This window comes from Taeniopygia guttata, chromosome 1A (genome assembly GCF_048771995.1).
Source record: "Taeniopygia guttata chromosome 1A, bTaeGut7.mat, whole genome shotgun sequence".
In the NCBI taxonomy this organism is placed as follows: Eukaryota; Metazoa; Chordata; class Aves; order Passeriformes; family Estrildidae; genus Taeniopygia; species Taeniopygia guttata.
In genome coordinates this window covers 64963287-64972404 of record NC_133025.1, presented here as the reverse complement: position 1 = coordinate 64972404, position 9118 = coordinate 64963287, and positions in this window count along the sequence as shown.

The window sequence follows — 9118 nt, the reverse complement described above, 5'->3', positions numbered from 1 at the left end:
AAAATAAATTTGGTCTGGCTTTGCATTACTGGCACTGAGGACAGTTTAGTGCCTAAATACTAACACAGTTACTAACTAATATTACTTTGGTAAAGAATCTTCCTCAGAACAGCTTGGCTGCAATCTCAAACAAAAAAAATGCCTTTTTCTATTGAACATCACCTGCCTGCTAAGGGAAGGGCAAGATGCTGCAATGAGAAGGGGAAGGATGTTGGGGTTGGAATTAGGCGGTCTTGAAGGGCTCTTCCAACCAAAAACATCCTGGGATTGATTCCATGCTGCCTTGGACAGGAAAGCCTTAACCCTGTAATCTTCTGCTCCCCCACTTAGACACCTCCATCTCAGCTGTTTACAGACTTCTGCTTTCCAGCTGGTACCTCCACGGTCCTCCCACTTCCTCCTGAAAGGTCAGTCAGGTACTGCAGCACTCTGGGACACTTCACATTTTCTCATTGTATTTCAGCAGCCAAAGAGCACATTTTCCCAGAATATGGTAGAGTATCACTTTCTCCCTTGGCTGTCCTCCTTTCCATGACAGAAGAGAACTTTGTGGTTCTTCTCCACTCTGCTGAGACCCCCCCCCAGCCAACTTAACGTTTTTATAATATTCTAAATCACATTATCTTCTGGACCACAAATAAGTGTTCCAGAAATGTAAGTTAAAGTAATTGTCTAACAGGCTTTAAATTAACATCTTTTCCTTCTATCCAGAGAATAGTGAGTCAGAATTTGGATCACTATCCATAATAGCCTGTAGGAATAAGGTTTTTTTACCTTTATCTTAGATTTTTTTGGTAGTATACCTGTGTGCCATCACTGTTGATGGGTTAAGATGCAGTTATGTGTATTTCTGGATTTTTGTTGTAATTAATGATTTTCTTACAAAACAAAAATACTCACGATTCTAACTTTTAAGCTTTAGCCATGTATCTTTCATGGATACAGTCCAAGGTGGGACTTGCTACCTTCTATGTGGTGACTTGGACCACTTAAATAAAGGACAATGGCCACAGCTCTGCTGAGACCCCCCTGCAGGGCTGCATCCACCCCTGGGATCCCAGCACAGCAAGGACAGGGAGCTGCTGGAGCCAGGCCAGAGCAGGGACACCAAGGGGAGCAGAGGGATGGAGCAGCTCTGCTGGGAGGAAAGGCTGAGGGAACTGGGATTGTTCAGCCTGGAGAGGAGAAGGCTTTGGGGTGACCTCACTGTGGCCTTGCAGTGCCTGAAGGGAACCCATGGGAAAGATGGAGAGAGACTCTGGACAGGGGCCTGGAGTGACATGACAAGGGGGAATGGCTCCAAAGTGACAAGAGAAGGTTTAGAGTGAATATGAGGAAGAAATTGTTCCCTGGGAGCGTAGTGAGGCCCCGGCACAGGGTGCCCAGAGAAGGTGTGGCTGCCCCATCCCTCAAGGCCAGGTTGGATGGGATTTGGAGACACTTGGTCTAGTGAAAGGTGTCTCTGCCCGTGGCAGAGGGGTTGGGACAACATTCAAAGTCTATTCTAATCCAAAGCATTCAGTGATTAATGCAGAACCTTTTACTAACCAGGATTGTGAAGGCCCATTCTCAAAACGTATCAGTGATATAACCTAAAAATGCCAAAGTTCATCCTTCTTCTATGGCTGGTCCCAAGGGGGCAAAATATTGCACTCCTTAAATTGCCACCATGATAACTCCAAAGAACCATGTTTTCTGCCTTTGTTGAGAAAATTTGAAAATCGACATGCAAAGGAAGCATAGGTCAGACTCAGCCCTAGTTTAATTCTGAGCTTGGTAATGCCCCAGGGATAGGAGCATTAGCATGTGGTATAGAGCTGGTTGAAGAGCAGAAGTTCCTCCGTGAGAAGAATTCAAAGTTTTGGTATCATTCTAAATTACCAAAAACTCAAAAAATTTAGAAAAAAAACCCCAAAACAAAACCAAAACTTAGACATTTCTATGGAGAGGAAAATCCAACTGAAAAAAAGGAAGTGGGCCTTACAGAAACATTTTTAAACCCAGCTTTAAAAAAATAATTTTATTCTGTATGAAATATTTTTTAAAAAACAGAAAAGCATTATTTCATAAGTATTCAGGTTTTTTTTTTCAGGAATATCAGATATTCTTTCTCTTCCTCCCCATATCATTGTGTTCTGGTTTCAACCCTGAACGATGGAAGTTTAGGAGGAAGTGATCTGATAATCACAAACCAAAGCAATCTAATAATCATGAACTGAGTTTTCTGTTGAAACAAATTTGAATGTCCAGTTGGTTTGAGGAGAATATGAACACACTCAGCATGTTGCCAGCTCAGGTTCTAAATAAAAATTATGTGTGGGCTGAAAGTCACAGTTTATGAGAAAATTGATCAAACTCTCAGTTTTTAATAGCACACACACCAAGATAAGGGAGTAAGAACGAAGAATGGTTTATCAAAAGCTACAAGGTGAGAATTTATATTTGGAATAGAAAGGTACTGGTTTCCTTCCGTTCTGCAGACCTCTAAACACTTATTTTGACCTAATGTGGTGTGATGGGAGGAGATCAGAAATAGGGCTGTGTTTTCTTCGGCGAGGCCATTTTGATAGCAAACCTGAGAGTTGAAAGCAACTTTTCAAAATGGCAAGTGAGGTGCTCTACGCCGTGGTGTCACCCAAGGAAAGAGTGAATTTTATTTCTGAAACTTCAGATACAGGTAAAAAAAATGTTCATTTTAATATTACTTATTTTCTTTGCTCACTGATGCATTCTTAAAACTTCCACTCTTTCTTAAATCGTTCACAAGCAGCTGAAGTCATGTGGAAAGCCTTTTAAAACTATTAATACCCAACTCTGTTTATTATATATATCTATTGGTGTGGCAGATTCATGTAGAATGAATGCTGAATTCTAGCAAAAGTGAAGATTGACCTTTAAAATCCCATTCTGGCTTTCGGTAAGATGACTGAAATGAGTCTTAAACACATTAATGTTCAGACATTGAAGATCTTTAGACAGATTATTGGAAAATCATTGACAGCTGAAGTTCACTGGATAGATTTCTCTCTCCTGCAGTCCACTTATATTTTGTATTTTAATTTGATTGAGTTTCTTAGACACCAGAAATATTTTTAAATTCTAAAGTGATAGGTTTGTTGCTATTTTCTTTTTTCCTTCTCTTTCTTTTTTCTTTCTTTCTCTCTTTCTCTCTCTTTGTCTCTGTCTCTCTTCTAAACATTCCATGCTGAGAAAAATACAAGTCAATATTTAATAGAACTTTCTATACTTTTGAAAACTGTTAGTACTACAATTTGTGTATAACCTGCTGATGCCTTCACCTCTAAAACTGCATTGCTTAAAAAAATTATTTTCAAAAAATAACGTGCAAAATATGGCCATTAAAGGATTTGGGTAGGAAATAATCCATGTTTTTTAAACAAAAGTATCAAATTTTACTTTTTCAATTCTGATAAAAAATTAGCTCTTTTCTTGTTATAAGACAATTGAGCATGGAAAATTCATTTTAAATTATAATATTCAGAGGTTCCAATAGGAAAGAAAAATATGTCCTGAGTATGCCAGTAAAGCAATATTTATTCTTAAAAATTGAATATGTGTATTCACTCATTAGAACAGAGTATGAAAAGCACCTGTACAAGTATGAAATCCTTGTCTTCCATTGTTAACTCAGCTTGCCCCTTAAATTACATGACCAGTTCTCTGCAGAAGAGCTGCACTGCCAGGACAATCCGTGGAACTCCAGTGTAGAACTGTTCCCTAAAGGATTTATTGGAGATGCACCCTCATGCCCAGGACAACTCACTGTGAAAATGTCTCAATCTCGGAGAGCGTAAAAGTTTGTTCCATCTCTTTTTATTTTTTCCCCAACTGTCCCTTAAATTTCCAGTTATATGTTATAGTTTTAAGTGCTTTCACACAGCTTTTAATTCACTTCAGTGAATCATGCTTAAAAACTGCTATATAAATTATTAACTGAGAGCCCCCTAAGCCAAGATCATACTTCTGAAATTTGCCAATATAAGGTGCTTGGAAATTCAGAATCTAAAAAATTTTAGTGGCCAATCATGAGGATAATTATGTAACCGAATTTCACACAAAATGCTTTGCTTATGTTTTAGAGTATGCCAGCATGGTGTTTAGCCTGTCATAATATTTTTTAAAAAATATTTTTAATTGCAATATCTATATTCTTGTCACTTCTGTGACTCTTGCATCCCTGCTGATGTCCCAATAAATGCTTTACTTAAATAGCATCCTAAAGCAAGCATTTCCACAGGTTGATTGTAATATCTTGCACAAAGAAATACTTTAAATCAATCTTGAATTTGGCACCTATGAACAGCACCAGTGTGTCCTACTAGTGAGCTATAGCAGAAAAAAAATCACCTATCTACATAACTAATCGTTTTTTCATATTCCTATAGATATAAAATCATATTTATACATTCCTACAGTCTTCAATTTCTTTGCATGTTCCAACACTTTTGTACTTGAGAGCACAAGTGCAGGAAACTGAGTCCTCATCTTCTGCCAGATGCTGTTAAATTGTTCTGACTATTCTGCTGTTGCCTGTCAAAGATGCTTAGTTCTGAAAATGGGTTGGATTCGATATTTTTTGTAAATCTAAGGTTGATCTCAGCAGCTCTGGCACCTTTAGGAGGTTGCTTTTCTTCAGGCAAAAAAAAAAAAAACCAACTTATTTCATACACTATCAGTGAGCAATTTTTTTGAAAGTAGCTCCTGGGGAATGAGGCAAAACATGCAAAACAGCAGCCCTGGAGGTTGTGGTGTGTTGCAGTTGATATAAAAATACAGCTCCTTCCTTCCTTCCTTCTGCTGTTACACCTACTGAAAACTGCTGGGGTCAGTGACACATCGCCACTTTGTGTGTCACTTTGGGGAAGCTGACCCTGACGTCACTTTTTATACTCTCTGTTGTTTGCAAAACTTTTGTAACACAGGATGTGGTAATTTTTATAATGGTTGTGACCATGAGTGTCACAGCCCTACTTGTGGTTTATTAAGAAGTAAATGGAAAAAAATAATAATTTAGCCAAGAAAAGTTGCCAGTGATTAACTTCTGCTTAAAGATTGACAGAATATATAAATGAGTGTGTAAGATATGGAATAACAACAAAAAATAGAATTAATAATAGAGTAGTTTAGTGTATGGTAACTGAGAGTCACCTAGAAAGGTTTGTAAAATTGTCTAAAATTTAATGAATTAATATTCTTTACGTATTTATTTATTTATTTGGAATACTGCACTGAAGAACCACTGTTGCAGGAACTCTTCTTGTACTTTCAGCCCTTTTTGTCCCTCCAGGTGATCCAGTCACCTATGCTGAGGTGAATAGGAAATGGAGATCCGACACACCTGACAGCACACCCAAAATTACACATTCAGGTATGGCAACACCACAGGCCACTTCACGTTTTCTCATTATAGCTCAGCAGCCAAACATATTTTTCCAGAGTATGGGAGAGAGTCACCTTTTCTCCTTGCTGCAGGTAATTTCAGTCCATTTTTCCCTGCTCCCCACTCCTGAAGGATGCTCAGAACATGCTTAAAATTCATTTTGCACTGGAGGCACTTGAAAACTTTTCTGTTCATTTTAGGAACAATTTCCATGTGTTGCTTTTCTCTTCCGAATGAATTTTGGGTGAATGAACAGGCCAACAATAGTATTTAAAGCACAACTGAGCTACTTTTGAGAAGTAATAGTCAAAAAACAAAAATTCTGAACAGCTTTTTGACAGTTCCAGAAAAATTGTGTGTATTTTCTTAAGTTAAAATTTTAAGATACTTTAAACTGTCTCCAGCCGTGCAACCAGCCCTGAAAGAACATTTTGTTTTGCAAAGTGAAATAATAGACTGGATATGAGTTTTGACTCCTGGGTATGAGGTGAAAATGAAGAAGAGAATATTGCATTATGATGCATAAGAGCAATTAATATATGTATGGAACAAATGTTAGCTGTGGGAAATGCTAGTGCAAACAAACATTTCCACTGGGGTTTAATTTGGCCTCCCAACAAGGAAAAAGAAACTGAAAGCTTCAGATGTTTTTTCTGAATAAAAGTGGCAGTCGGGCAGACAAGGGAGTGGGCCAGGTGGAGACCCTGTTACAGAGACAAAACTAATTTACTGGCTTCACTGAAATGCCCTATGATCCTATCCCAGTGGATCCATGCCTGGAATACAGCATGGAAAGTTGTCAGAAATGCAATTTTGATACAGGGCCACTGACCTTCTGCTTTTTGTCTCCTTTTTTTACCCCAGTCCTCAATTCCTCCTTTCCTTTCTCTGACTGGCTACACTGTCCAGGTATTTTAAAGCCTGAATAGGACCTTCAAGCTTTCCCTGTGGGTCTTCAGATGTGCAATTAACTCAGACAATTAACACAGGGCTTCTCGACAGCTGTGATGATTAAATTTAGGAACAGCCAGGAAAAGGTTTCTTCTGACCCTGAAAGTGTGATTTTTAATAGTTACACACAGGTTTGTATGCATATAAACCTACACACACACGCATATGTATACACACACACACATATATATGTGAAAAATGCATATTTATGATTGGCTTTTTGCAAATGTTACGATTAATATTACATGTGTAATGTTAGAAAGTTATACTGTATTAATTCTCTTACGTATTGTGTTAAGTGTAGTTTTAGGTTACAACATAACGTTAAAATAGAGACTATGTATGTGGGGGAAGTTGTTTTTTTTTTTTAGGGATAAGATACTCGCTTTGAGGAATACCTAAATCTTCCAAAGGAGAGGAATTTATGGCTTCTTATCAGAAGAAGCAAATTTCTTCAGGCTTTGCTCAGACTCGAAGATGCCAGGGGATTAAAGAAAACAGTTGACATACAATAGACAGAGTTTCTTGTTTAGAATAGAATGTATGCATAACCATGAAGGATATATGAAAATGCAACAAGTGTATTGGTTTAAGGGTGAGTCCTTTGTTCACAAGCCATGCTTTTCGTGACATAGTGTCCGAGAGCATCCAGACGTCCATAATTCTTTGTTTTTTATTGTCTTGTAATTGCCCTAACTCTAAACTTTATTACTCTAATTGTATTATTATTTTTATAACCATTTTATTATTATTAAACTTTTAAAATTTTAAAAAGCAAGTGATTGGCAGGTGCAGGAGGGACAATGGTTTTTCATACTCCATAACTCAGAAGAAAAGTTGCCTTGCTTCTGCCCACGGTGACACCCCTGTCCCTTGTCCCTTTGGCAGTGACCTGCTCAGAGAAGTCCCCCTGGTGCTACCTTGTGCTCACCCTGCTGTTTTGTGCTGCGGTTCTGCTCTTCACAGGCATCCTGCTGGCGGTGAAATGCTACAGCCACTGACTCTGCTGCCCCTCCGGGTAAGCCCTTCCCAGCCCGGCTGGATTCCCATGCCATGCCTTGCCATTCAGGGCACAAGGAAACTCCCAAATCAAAGGCTGGGATTTTTATGCAGTCACAGTAACGCTCACAGCAGGTTGAGCTTCAGTGAGGTTCTCTAATTCTAGCAGCTTTTGTCTCTTTTATTTCCAGTCAGCACAGGAAGGTTCTGATTCTTCAATGGAACGGGACATAGTGCTTGTTTTATTTTACATTATTTTGGCTGAAGAGACAAAATGGAGACATGCCATCAGACTGATCACTCTCCAGTTACGTCATCCCAGATCTCTGTTAAACCTCTAACCTCTTCATATATGGACAAGACATATTAATTTTATTTGGAATTTTCTTAATCCTGTAATACCAGCAACCATCCAGCTGTATCAGTGCATGTATCAAGACATGGGCTCAAGCTCCTGCAGCAAAAAGTGGATTTGGGCCTTGTTTAGACAACAAAAATGACCAGGTGGAGACAATACTTTAAGTTCACATCTGACTTGATTCTGCACTGATGTACAACACAGATAAACTTTTGGATTATATGCAAGTGCAAAAACTCACAGACAAAACAGGGAATGTGAAAGGTTGCACTGAGGTTTTTTATAAAGCCTGGGCTTGGACTTGATTTTTCTTCTTCTGACAGCCTTTAGTTGGATTTGTATGAAAGGGATATTGAAGCAACTAAATGTAGTTAGCAGAGATCTCAGTTTCATTTTCTCATTGCCTTGAATTAAATTATTCTGTTCCACTTGTCCAGAAGAGCATCTCACAATATACTGTTTCTGTCTTGGGGCAGTAATTGATTTTTGTATTTGTTTGTTTGGTTGGTTTTTTTCCCCCACATGTCATAGCTTCAGTTAAAACGGAGTCCTCCACTGGAACTGAGGCACCTGAAGTTCAAATGCATTTGTCTGTAATTGTGACTTTATTGTCTGTTTTTATATTATTTCTGGATCTTATCCATTATAACTTCTTTGTGGCAGGCTGCAGAGGATTTGCAGACCCTGAGTAGGAGGAGTCTGTATAGCAAATATTTCTAGAGTATTTCTTGTATCTAAACTTACTTGTACTTTAGCTGTTGCTGCTGTTGGTAATGTACCCCATCTTTATAATATATATATGCACAGAAGTCTATAAAGGGATTCAGTAAAGCACTTTTGCTGTTGTTTGTTTGATTTGTTTTCCTCCAGTCTTCTCTTGGTCAGTCTGGAAGAAAAATAACATTTAGTATTTGTATAAATGTCAGTTTCTGTGGGGTAGCCCATTTATAACACACCTGTTTTATAGATCTTGCTACTTACCCTCTTTTTTTTGTTTTGTTTTTTTTTGTTTGTTTATTTGTTTTAGTTTTATTTTGTTTGTTCGGACTTACCATTACCCTCCCCTCTTCAAGATAAAAATTTAGGAAAAGAAACCCAAAAAGCCAGAACTGAGACCCAACACACAGGCAAAATCATAAGACTGGACATTTGGTAATATCAGAATATTAGAAATATTGGATGGGTGGTAGAAGACAGTGCAAGATGAGGATAACAGCAACCAGTGAGGTGACAAAACCAAATATACCAACAGTACTTTTAATAATCTTATTTTTTTAAATAGTTGAATACAACTCTGTTTCAGAGGAAGGCCACATGACTCGTATTTTCAGGGAGGTCCTGTTTTTATTATCCAGTGAAGTGGCACAGCCACTTCTGCATTTCTTTTACTCTTCTGCTTGCAAATGTTG